Source organism: Zootoca vivipara, chromosome 5 (assembly GCF_965207765.1).
Source record: "Zootoca vivipara chromosome 5, rZooViv2.hap1.1, whole genome shotgun sequence".
In the NCBI taxonomy this organism is placed as follows: Eukaryota; Metazoa; Chordata; class Lepidosauria; order Squamata; family Lacertidae; genus Zootoca; species Zootoca vivipara.
The window spans coordinates 2,102,297-2,115,662 of NC_142588.1; the positions used below are offsets into that span (position 1 = coordinate 2,102,297).

At 46.9% G+C, this 13,366-nt stretch overlaps 1 protein-coding gene across 2 annotated transcripts in view; it reads left to right on the forward strand.

The window, feature by feature from the left end:
• The window catches only part of ATXN10 (ataxin 10), a 74,802-nt gene that overhangs the window by 44,139 nt on the left and 17,297 nt on the right, over positions 1-13,366 (forward strand). The gene's annotated exons all lie outside the window — the stretch shown is intronic.

Below are 13,366 nucleotides of genomic sequence, written 5' to 3' on the forward strand. Positions count from 1 at the left end.
ATTTACCTTCCCGCTGTAGCGGTTCCTATTTATCTACTTGCACTTTGATGTGCTTTCGAACTGCTAGGTTGGCAGGAGCTGGGACTAAGCAACGGGAGCTCACCCCGTCACAGGGATTCGAACTGCCGACCTTCTGATCAGCAAGCCCTAGGCTCAGTGGTTTAACCACAGCGCCACCTGGGTCCCCATACTGTATGCTAAAAATACCAAATTTCTATTTATTATAGGGAGGGTAATAGCTCTGACTGTGCCACCCTGCTGACTTTTGAGATTTCACGAGGCAGTGTCTGCAAACTTTCAAACATAGCTTCAGAGCTGTAGGAACTCATACTTTTGAAAACAAGCATTGAAACTGATTTAAAGAAACTAATTCTGCACTAAATATCAGCCACCATTTATTTTTTATTCTCCAAGGCAAATTGGGATGGAGATGATTCATCACATATCTTTTAAAATAGATTTGATCTGTCAGCAAACTCAGTCTCCATTGGGAACAGGTGACTCAAATTAGTGACTCAAATTTAGTGACTCAAATTCCCCATAGTTCAAAGGTGGGTTTATAAGCCACTGACTAGTTGATGCTTGAGAAATCTTCAGATTGTCCTATATCAGTTCATTAAGCAAAGAGGCGCACAGACCTTTTGCCCACCCCACCCCCGTCCTCTTCCCTTTGTGACTTGCAGCAATTAAACAAGGAAGGTTCTTGTCAGGGGGTGTCCACAGGGTCCGTGGGAGGAGGGGGACAGGAAATCCTCAGCTCCTTCTCTCGAGCAGCACCTCATCCAGCCGGGAAAGCAGAGAAAGCAGCCAGAGGGCTGGAGAGGGCTCCAGGATGCTAGCTCTGAGCCCTCACACCACCTTAGCCAAGAGAGCTCAGAGCGGGAGACGCTACTTTCGTCGCCCCAATTGCGCAGGGGATTGAAACGCAAAGAGGGAGACAGAGGCTGGGGGTGCCCAAGTTCTTAAGCTGGTGTCGAAACAGGAAGGGGCCACTCAGATTCTGCTAGTGACTGAGACAGACATGAACTTGTAGCTCTGCACTGTACAGTGGTGCCTCACAAGACGAATTTAATTCGTTCCAGGAGTCAATTCGCCCTACGAAAAACTCGTTTCGCGAGTTGCGGTTTCCCATAGGAATGCATTGAAATTTAATGCGTTCCTAGGGGCTCCGGGGGACTGGCGGCGGTGGCAGCGGCGGCACTTGCTCTTTTGGCTTGGGGAAGGCAGGAAGGCAGGCGGCAACAGCCCAGGCAAGGGCTCCGGGGCTGCTGCTGCCTGCCTGCCTTCCCCGAGCCAAGAGAGCAAGCGCCGCCGCCGCCGCCAGTCCCCCGAGCCAAGCGCTGTGCCCGCTGCGCTTCGGCTCGGGGGACTGGCGGTGGCAGCAGCGCTTGCTTGGGGAAGGCAAGCGCTGCCACCAGTCCCCAGCGCTGGGCTCGGGGAAGGCAGGCAGGTGCTTGCTCTCTTGCCTGCCTGCCTTCCCCGAGCCAGGAGAGCAAGCGCCGCCGCCGCCAGTCCCCCGAGCCCAGTGCTGCGGGCGCTTGGGGAAGGGCACTGGCGGCAACTGGCAAAGATCAGCGGAACACAAAGGGGAACTAGCTGTAGCGCGGCAAGAAGGCTGAAAACTGATCTTCTTTGCCTTCTTGCCGCGTTACTGCTGGTTCCCCTTTTGTTGCCGCTCACCCTGCTTCCTCTTTCTATGGCCGCGCTTCGCAAGACGAAGTGGTGGTCATGGAAAACCTCGTCATCTTGCGAGTCACTCGCGCAACGCAAAACTCTTTTGTCTTGCGAGTTTTTCATTGCACGAGGCATTCGTCTTGCGAGGTACCACTGTACATAGAATGCACAATAAACCTGTAAACGTGCAGGTTGGAGTTTGCCGTCGTTACTCGTGAGCAACCACCACACGATCCTGACACCTCTTATTAACCTATTTCCTTGTTTCATCTGAATTGAGAAACTGATAACCAGCTTTGGAACAAGTCAAGGTGTTACACCACCATTTTAAGAAAGTGTTTAATTGTTCCAAACTGGTAGCCAGTTTCCTGCTTTAGATAAAATGGGAAACTATAAACTGTATATTTAGTTCCTGCTTTAATTGCCTCTTACATGAATAATGGAGTAAAGGGGCTGTTTGTGCAAGAAAAATGATTGTGCATATCCTGGCTTAATAGGCTGAAATTATCTGACTTGCGGCAGTGTAATTATCAATTTCACCAAATAGATTTTTTTTTTGCCATTATGTAGGTGTTACAGCATTTAATATATTTGTAAACCAATGAAAATAGCTCACTGAACTGAAATAAGTGCTTTTTACAGTGGCTTTTTCACTTGTTGTTGACAACTTGTGTGGGTTGTTGTTTTTGGTGAGGTTTGTGTCTTCATAGTTTCCCTTGGGGAAGAATTGTCATGTTTGAAATGCTTGGAGTTTTGTTTGGCAATAAAAAACAGGGTTGTTGTTTTTTTCTTACCGTGAATTTCAGTCCCCATTCCTGATAGGGATGACTCCCCCTACTGGAGACAGGGAATCTTCAGCTTGCAATGTCCTCTCTAGAGGGGAGGTGTCATCCCATCTCAACCAGGCAGAGTACCAGAGCAGAATAACACCATACGCCAGCCCCAGTGCTGGAGCACAGGACACTCGGACACAAAACATGTGGTTAGACAGCAATGCAGAAGTTAATGTCCCAGAACTCCTCCCCATATCAATCTACAAATCAACCACAGCAGCCAATAAAGTCAAAAAATATATGCAATGCATAGAACCAGAGGAAGATACAGGAGGGTGGAATGTCACCCCCCCCCATTACATTATACGCAGGTCTGTCTCTGAAGACAGTTAATTCAATGGCCAGGTTGCTCACCGGGGCAAGCTAACAGCACTGGCTACCAATTAGTTTCTGGGCCCAATTCAAAGTTCTGGTTTTGACCTAAAGGTAAAGGTAAAGGGACCCCTCCCCCCATCTTTAGCAATATTTCATCTATCATATTCTTAACCCCAATATCACAAAGATAAAATCATATTTCAATGTCATCCTCTTTTTCAGTTATATTCCTCTATTCCTTCCTCTGTCCACCCCTCCCATCCCCCACCTCCCCGCGACTCCCACTGCCACCAGAAGTCCCGAGGTGTAGCAGACAGGTAAAGGCGGTCCTTTTTCCAGTGAAATCTCACCACCCCTCCCCATCCCACCCCCCCAGCAATCCCCCCCTGCCACCAAGGGATCCCGGGGGGGGGAGGCGAGACAAGTATTCTTGTACTACCTCCTTCCTTGTTCGGGGCTGTGTTTCCCCTGCTGAATCATCTGCTCCATATTCTTCAGGTCGGGCATTGTTTTCTTTTTTGGAGAAGACTGAGGCAAAGAAGGCATTGAGGAGTTCTGCCCTTTCTCTGTCCCCGGTTCGCATTTCACAAAATGCACACAAGCCACATTTTCTGTGTTTTTACCCATTGCTGTACTATGTGGGAGCAAATCACAAGGAAACAGTTTTGTGGCAGCATCTATATGGCAACGGTAATGTGTAAATTGGTCCAAAGCTGTTTGGGTTTTAAAAAGTCTGAATATAGAATGGATGTAAGAAAAAAACTTGGATTTTTAACCAACTAATAATTGCTTAAAAGATTCATTTGTAATTGTGAGAATAGAGAATTGGTGAGTTTTAATAAGGACAGATCTTTCAACAACTTCTAATATGTTTGAAGGGCAATCTTGCTGAATTAACAGTGATACTTTGTAGGTGAAGAGGGGATTGCTTTACAATGTCTCCATTCTTATTCAGGAAGATGCAGGGGGCTGTGATGGACACATGGCCAATTGTAAAACAAGCTGTCCAGCTAGATTTCAGTTCTCTTGCCTCATTTAATTTCTGGATGTACAAGTACTGAGGAAACTAAAGGCTGAACAAATGTTGATTTAAATTGAAACTTTTAGAGAGTGGAGTCTCAAAGACGTGGAAACAATGGGCATAATTATACCGATGTTGTTATAGGATCTTTTAATTTGCCAGTGGGGTTTGTATTTGCCTGAAGTAATTGTTCTCAAAATCAACCTATGAAAGTGGGGTGGGGGAGGGGGAAAGATGTGAAAATATAAAATCCTCTTGGATTACCTCATACAGTACTAACAATTGTTAAGTGAAAGGTTGTACTGTCAAAGACACCCTGTAAACAATTTCTGTAATCATCATCATCATCACCACCACCATCACAGTAAAATCTGCTTCAGCCCTCATTCTGTAAGGGTGACTTGTGTGTGTAAGCATACAGATACAAATGTTTATCACTGGTCCCTTTGCATAGGCTCACCTGGGTCCCTCTGAACAGGTCAGGAGTGCCTTTTTGGAAATACCCATTCCCATCCAGGTCCGCTAGTAGCACACAACTGTAGCAGGATCAGGAATGATTTTCTTTCTTGTTTGTATGGCCTAAATAAGGAATCAGTGAAACCTATCATTGAAGGAACTGCTTCCCCACATGAGGTTTGCTGCTAGCTAATGCTTTGCATGCGCAGAATGCTAGGTTGTGGAGCAACAGGGCCTTCCTCAATGTTCAGAAATGTGTCGAATGATCTTCACCTTGATTTAGATGTCTCATGGCTGGGTGGTGGAGGAGGGCTGTGATAGGGACAGCATTGTACATGTAAGGAATATTTCAGGCAAGGGTTTTTTTCAGCTGGAACTCACCAGAACTCAGTTCTTGCACCTATCAGCATAGCTGCCAAGTTTTCCCTTTTCTCACGAGGAAGCCTATTCAGCATAAGGGAATTTCCCTTAAAAAAAGGGATAACTTGGCAGCTATGCCTATCAGGTGGGTGTCATTGCCATTCGAAGAGAATGAGGGAGGCATTTATGTTGTTCCTCTTTTTCTAGAAAAAATAGCACTGATTTCAGGCATATTTCCAGCAAAGATTTGTGCAAGAGGTCACTTGGGCCATAGGGAAAGTGAGGATTGCAGTCCCAGGTAAACTGTTTGGTGGTTTTTCTTTTGATCAATTTTTGATCAGCATCCACAAACTGGGTATAATCTGTAGAGGAGGAAGATGCTGAACATAGTCTGCAAACACTATATCCCTCTTGGCACCAGGGCTGGGTAGATCTGGATGTACATCTCTTGTCTCAGATGTTGTGGAGGATGCAGCACACTGCAGTCATGGTAGGGCCTTCCTCTCCTGTTTCAGAACAGGTGACAAGATTTCCATTCCCCCTACCCACCCCCAGTCCCTGCTACCACTATCCATAAAGAGCCTTCTGCACCTTTGAAGGGGGAAAATGATGTGCCTCTGATCTCACAATGTTCTCCAGCTTAATGGTTTCCAATGAAATGAGCCCACACATTCTACTGTTAATCATCAAATGTTAAGAAAGAAATGTTTGTATGAACCCATGGGGCCCACATCGTAGGTCAGTATTTTTCTTTTTCTAGACCAACAGTTTGGTGGATGTGGCAGAAAGGAAACACAACTAAAAAGTGAAATGGTTTTTAAGAAGTGAAATATTTTTAAAGGTTTCCATTAAATCAGTTTCTAGATTAGTTAGGGCAAGTAATTGGTAGAAATGCAGTATATTTCTTCCTCTTATGTGAAAAATCAGTGCTGTTTCACACACTGCAGGGTTTTATTGTTTTGGTTTTTACTAGGCTGCCAGGCTTCTAGAGAAAGCAAAACACCCCATGAAACCTGGGTAGCTTTAACTTTGACGTTAAAAAGTGGCATATAATCTAGTGATAGTTTGCTTCATGTGTTGCCCTGTTCAGAAACTTTTGAGGCTCTATACTGTAATGCTTAAGTACCACAACATTGCATACCTTGGTTATTGTATATTCTTTGTTGTAAATATATAGATTTCATAGATACATAAATCAGAAAAGTAAGTTACAGGTTTATACAAACATATTAAACATATTAAAACCTGACCAATATGTATATGCTACTTAAGTAAGATCCATTCAGTTAACAGCGTGGAGGACCAAGAAGCTATTTCCCTTCATATAGTTCAGGTCTCTCTTTTTTTGGTCCTCCTTTATAAAAACGATGGAAATGTAAAAACAATGCAAAAATTACTAAAGTTGCAGTCCATCAGTTTTCTTTATGAAAGGTTACCATCCAGCTGTCAAATGAGAGATATTTTCAGCCATGACACTGCAGTTAGTGTGTGTGTGGATCACTTGTGGAAACTGTAATAAAGTCCATTCATAATTGCAATAGGATGTAGGGTGTGTCATTCTGGGAAGTTGCCACTCACTACTTGGGTGGTTGTGGTGCTGAGATATCTGCTTCAGTCTGCAAGTGAATCTTGGGAATTGCAACCTCAGCATGAGATCAGCAGAGAGAGAGAGAGAGAGAGAGAGAGAGAGAGAGAGAAATCTTCTATTATATACATTCATAACAAAGACCACTTCAACTTTTCTCATCTCAACACTATTTTAAACAAATTAAGTAAGGTGTCTGTTACTGTTGATTGCATACGTTGACCTGATTCTGATCTAAGGCACTTAAAAAGGGAAAAGGGACCCCTGACGATTAGGTCCAGTCGTGACCAACTCTGGGGTTGCGCACTCATCTCGCATTATTGGCCGAGGGAGCCGGCATATCGCTTCCAGGTCATGTGGCCAGCATGACTAAGCCACTTCTGGCAAACCAGAGCAGCACGCGGAAACGCCGTTTACCTTCCCGCTGTAGCGGTTCCTATTTATCTACTTGCATTTTGACGTGCTTTCGAACTGCTAGGTTGGCAGGAGCCAGGACCAAGCAACGGGAGCTCACCCCATCACAGGGATTCGAACCGCCAACCTTCTGATCAGCAAGCCCTAGGCTCAGTGGTTTAACCCACAGCGCCACCTGGGCACTTAAGTATGTGCTAAACAATAAAATCAAAACTAAACAGCAGTTGACCCTTCAAAGTTAGATCTTCTTTTTTCAAATATTTTTATATAGAATTTTATTGTAATGATTTTTCTACATTGGAAATCTAACTGAGGTAACTAACTGAGGTTCTGCCCCCCCCCAACAACAAAAGGCCTCCCCCCTCCCCAACAATCCTGGCTATGCCAATGCTAAAGTAGTACAGGGAAAGATGGGCAGTAGATTGAGATTAAGGAAATGGGGGAAGTTAATAATAATAAAAAAGAATTTGTCCTCAACATTCTCAATGACTGAACTCATTTTCAAGCTTTGTTTTGAGTGTATTAAACTCTGTTTAACTTAATGACATGTGAATATTTTACATAAGTACAGTCAGCTTAAATTTCAGTGGGATATCTGTGGTAAGACATTAATACAATTGTGTCAGTAGACAGCCACTTTTATTGAATGGCACTTTAAATATATTTAGACTTCACAGGGAAAAGGTCAAAATTCCTGTTACATTTGCAGGACGAATAAAGTCCCCCCCTCATATGTACTGGTATATATTTAAATGTTTCATAGTGTCAGTAGAGCAACACAATTCTTAAATATGGTAGAGGCAATGATCATAGTTTTGCTTTCAATGGGTGGGCATGGGGCTTCCTGGTGTGGCTGGGAAAGAATCTCTGCTACTTACGCCATCCATCTCGTATGGGAAGTATATGTCACATCAGAGCCTTTGCCATCCCAGCATATGTCCTGGGGAAAAAGAGGCACAAGTATTTCAGCAGTTTTGCAGGATGTGGTCGCTTCCAATAATAGACTTGTTTGCCACAAGCCACAAGCGCCATACATTATAAGCCAACATGCCTGTACCCTAGGCTCTGAGATCTTTAAGCAGTAGGGAAATAAATGCCCCATCTTTCTTTGGGTTAGACATGAATTTGCACCTTGCCTTTGCGTGGGGACAATATCCCACATATAAAGCTAACGACGGCAGGTTGCCCATCTCTAAAGTCTAACAGGCTAACTGGAAGCTGCTGTGGCTCATTGGACGTTCAGGCTGGTTCACTTGGCATGAAAAACTAGAACTGAAGTTAGAGTAGGGACTTCTGTCTTTTCGAAGGTCCCCCCACCGCAAGGCCTCAGTTACAAGATCAGGCAACATTCGCAACAGGGGTACAGCACAGCACTTTTTTGGGGGGCCCTGCTTGTACATGTGACAGGCTTCAAGAGGGAAGCCACTGTTTATAGTTGTCCTACAATTTTTGTCTGTTAAAGACACTTTTGTTTGTATACAGTTGTGTGCATGTACAAGTGTGCCAACAAAAACAAGGCTTACCATTGCCTTGTTCCTTGTGCAAATGCTCAAAGGGGATTTGTTTTTTTCATTAAAAGGAGGAAGGCAGTGTAAGCCCCTAATCCTTCCTCAAGCACATTACTGTCTCTTTGTAGGTGAGCAGGGTGTTGTGTATTGAGTCAAAGGATTTTATATCTGTATTATTATTGTCTGTATTTGCATTAGGATAAAGTAACTGCCTTTTGGTTCCAGAGGGTACAGCTACTATTGGTTCATTTAAGCTGCTGTATTTGGATCCTCTGTCTTATTGGTTTCCTCCAAAAGGCAGCACTGTGATTGCTTGATATTGTTCCCTCCAAAATGTATCCCTTCCTAGCTAGTCCCCTGTCCCTATAAATGTAGCTTTCCTCTCCTCAGTCTTCAGTCTTGTTCACTTTAATAAAGAGCTGTTACTAGAGAACTGTCTCCAGCATATTATGTCAAGAGAGCTGAAATCACAAACCCCACGTCACAACAACTGGCGACGAAGGTGGGATCCGGAATGCTGAGGAGCGGTTAAACACAACCCTGCCTCAGAGTCCGGATTGCAGCTGAGAACAAGACTCACTGGCCAGCTGAGAAGACGACCCTGTCCGCTAGGACAATGGAGAGTCCAAGGGTATTGGAGCCCTTCCAGCCATCAGAGCCCCACACATGGGAAGACTACGTCGAACGCTTCGAGTTCTTTGCAGTGGCTCAAGGGATCACCGATGCCAGCAAAAGAAGGGCCACATTCCTGAGCTACTGTGGGCCCGAGACCTTCAAGCTGGCCAAGGCATTACTTGCTCCAGCGAAGCTGAGTGAGACATCTCTCAAAGATATTCTTGCCTGCCTAACAAGCCACTTGGCGCCTACTGAGACCAAGATGGCCCGGCGGATGGAGTTCCATAAGAGGCAGCAGCATGCTGGGGAGTCTGTATCCACATTTCTGGCTGAACTCTGGAAGCTCGCTCAGCACTGCGGCTTCCAAAATCTGGAAGAGACTCTCCTGGATCGGTTTATTGGTGGTCTGAGCAGCAAGAAAGCCAGAAGACGCATCGTGGCTAAAGAAGAGGTTACCCTTGCTTCAGCCTTGAAGGAGGCCACCGCCACGGAGAATTATGAAAGAGAAGAGCTTGATGCCAGTCGCAAGGCCACTAAGCCACAGATAGAAGTTGCGCATGCCATGGACGAGCTAGAGGCTACTCCGAGCCAGAGCCCAGTCCGTGGGGTCGAGTTGGTGCGTCAGGCCTGCACAGTGCACAAAGATCGCCGAGGCAGTTGCCCAGGTTGTGGCGGAAACCATGAGCGGAAGAGTTGTCGTTTCAGGGATGCTATGTGCCGGACGTGCGGAAAGACGGGTCACATCGCCAGGGTCTGTAGATCGGCGGCGTCGGGAGCAACAGGAGCACCTAGACTGGAGCATCGCAGACCGCCCACAGCAACTCGTTTTCTAAAGGACTGCCACTACGTAACGGAGATCAATGGGAGGGCTGTGCAGTTTCCAGCGCAAGGCAAGGCACACGTCAAGGTGAAGATTGAGGGTCAGCAGTGCGACATGGAGGTGGACTCCGGATCTGCATTCACCATCGTGTCGGACCAGACCGCGAAGACATTCTTCCTCAGGGGTAAGTTGCCCCCTCTGGAGCCCTTCCCGGCAACCTTGCAGTCGTACTCAGCAGGCCGCATCCATGTTATGGGAATGTGTGCCGTGAGTGTACAGTTCCGGGACAAACAGGCTGTACTCAAACTGGTGATTGCGAAGGGCAGTCGCCCCAGTCTCCTGGGCACTGACTGGTTCCCCGCCCTGGGACTGAGTATCTCAGGGCTTAATTCAATCCAAACCTGCCCTGAGATGAGCGAGGCATTATGCAAGGAATTTGCTGGTCTCTTTAATGGAAAACTGGGTTGTTATAAAGGGCCCCCAGTTGACTTCGAGTTGGACCCCGGGGTGGCCCCAATCCGACTCAAACCAAGGCGAGTGCCATTTGCACTGCAACCCAAGATCGAGGCAGAGCTGGATAAATTGGTCAAGCAGGGAGTTCTCTCACCCGTGGACTCTGCTAAGTGGGAGACTCCAATCGTCACACCCCTTAAAGCAAATGGGGAAGTCAGGATATGTGCAGATTACAAATGTACTATCAATAAGGCACTCAGGGGAAACTCATACCCCATTCCAGTCGTATCACATCTGTTGGCTAAACTGGCTGGGGGCAAGGTGTTCGCCAAAATTGACCTGGCACAAGCTTACCAACAGCTGCCAGTAACCCCACAATCAGCGGAAGCACAGACTATTGTCACACATAAAGGGGCGTTCAGAGTTAACAGATTACAGTTCGGAGTTTGTGTGGCCCCAGGGATTTTTCAAGGGCTCATGGAACGCCTGTTAAGAGGTCTGCCGGGGGTCTTGCCATTTTTTGATGACGTTTTGATTGCTGGAAAAGACCCACAGGAACTGGTTGCGCGTGTCCGTGCAGTGTTGCTCAAGTTCAAGGAGGTGGGGTTGCAACTGAAAAAAGAAAAATGCAATTTTGGGGTGCCAACTGTGGATTTCTTGGGGTTTAAAATTGATGCATCAGGCATCCACCCCACAGATGCTAAGATTAAGGCCATCATCGAGGCACCATGACCACAGAACAAGACGGAGTTGCAGTCATTCCTGGGACTTATTAACTTTTATCATTCGTTCTTACCCCAGAAAGCTTCGGTAGCTGAACAATTACATAGACTATTGCAGAAAAAGAATGTGTGGCGATGGGGGCGGGAGCAGCAGAAGGCTTTTGACTCCTTGCGAGGAATGCTGAGTAGCAGGAGCGTCCTTGCTCATTATGGTGAGTCAAAGCCGCTGGTCCTGGCATGTGATGCCTCTCAATACGGTCTGGGGGCTGTGCTGAGTCATAGGGAACCGGATGGGTCGGAAAAGCCCATCTCTTTCTATTCCCGTACGTTGTCGCCCACAGAGCGCAACTATGCTCAAATTGATAAAGAGGCACTGGCTATTGTGTCCGGAATCAAAAGGTTCTATGATTATTTGTACGGTCGCCATTTCTCCATTGAAACGGACCACAAACCACTGTTAGGGTTGTTCAACACAAACAAACGCCACAAATTCTCTCCCCCAGAATGTTGCGTTGGTCAATATTCCTGAATGGGTTCCAGTACACCTTGACCCATGTGCCGGGGAAACAGTTGTGCCATGCTGATGCGCTGAGTCGATTGCCCCTTCCTGGCGGGAGCAATGAGGATCCTGCTCCGGCGGAGCACATTATGATGCTAGAAACACTTCCGGGGGCTCCTGTAACAGCTACGGATATAGCTGAGAAAACTAGGAAAGATGCTGTTCTCTCCCGTGTGCTCACTTGGGTGGGGAGGGGGTGGCCAGGTGGTCCGCATGAAGAAAAATTCAGGCCTTATGCGACAAGGCAGCACGAATTGTCCATGCATAAGGGTTGTCTCCTATGGGGAGATAGGGTGATCATCCCAGCACCACTGAGAAACAGGGTTCTTGAGACGCTTCACATGGGACACCCGGGAATGGTCAGGATGAAGTCGCTAGCCCGATGTTATGTGTGGTGGCCTGGAATGGACCAGAACATAGAACAATGGGTACGAACATGCAAGGCATGCCAAGAGGTGCGGCCAGAAGTGGCCAGAGCACCAGTCCACTGGTGGGAGCAGTCCAGGACTCCCTGGAGCCGGCTGCACATAGATTTTGCTGGGCCATTCCAAGGGAAGGTCTTTTTGGTTATCGTTGATGCATATTCCAAATGGTTAGAAGTGGCGATGGTCCCTAGCATGGCATCAGCTGCCGTAATCAAGGTGTTGAGGCAGCTGTTTGCAACCCACGGGTTACCTGAGACCATTGTATCAGATAATGGGGCGGCTTTTGTATCCCAAGAATTCAGGGCATTCTTGGCTGATAACTTCATAAGAGGGGTCACATTCGCGCCCTTTCACCCATCCTCCAATGGGCAGGCTGAGCGCATGGTAAGAACAGCCAAAGAATCCATTGCGCGCTTAATGGAGGGTAACTGGTCGGCTCGCATTGCGCGAATGTTATTTTTGCAGCATGCGACGCCGTGTACGGCGACGGGCAAGTCGCCAGCCGAGCTGCTCTTAGGTAGAAGACTGGTAACGGTGCTGGATTATGTCCACCCAGATAAAATGCCAAACCGTAATTCAAGAGCAACCCCCCAGGCTGAGACTGACACAACAAGGTATCTCGCCCCTGAAGATCTGGTCTGGGTGAGGAACTATTCACGAGGTCCGCGGTGGGTGGCCGGTGTGATCACCCGGGCTAGTGGACCTGTGTCCTATTATGTGACCTTGGAAAATGGGCAAGTTTGGAAGAGACATATAGATCAGCTGAGGCGCCGGGCGCTCAGCAGGGAGGAGTCAGATAATTCATCCCTGGCTAATGACGCACAGCTGCGAGACCAGAGTGAAGATGGCCCAGAGGTGCAGTCACCAGGGGCTTCAGCAAATGAACCAGGGTCTGCTAGTCCTCAGGATGACGAGGTACAGGTTGGGGACCCTGAGATGTCTGGGACTCCATCTGTTCCTGATGAAACCCCTATAGCAGCCCCTCCACCACAGGTAACACCCAATCCAGAACCTGCAACACCTGTTGTCAGGAGATCAGGTAGAAGTTGTAGGACCCCACAGTACCTGAGGGATTACGTCTGCTGTGCTCACTAGGGGGGGAGGGGTGTTGTGTATTGAGTCAAAGGATTTTATATCTGTATTATTATTGTCTGTATTTGCATTAGGATAAAGTAACTGCCTTTTGGTTCCAGAGGGTACAGCTACTATTGGTTCATTTAAGCTGCTGTATTTGGATCCTCTGTCTTATTGGTTTCCTCCAAAAGGCAGCACTGTGATTGCTTGATATTGTTCCCTCCAAAATGTATCCCTTCCTAGCTAGTCCCCTGTCCCTATAAATGTAGCTTTCCTCTCCTCAGTCTTCAGTCTTGTTCACTTTAATAAAGAGCTGTTACTAGAGAACTGTCTCCAGCATACAGTGGAACCTCGGTTTATGAACACCTCGGTTTATGAATTTTCGGTTTATGAACGCCGTGGACCCATCTGGAACGGATTAATTCACTTTCCATTACTTTTAATGGGAAAGTTCGCTTCAGTTTATGAACGCTTCAGTTTATGAACAGACTTCCGGAACCAATTACACCCATGTTTCAGTTTATGAACGCTT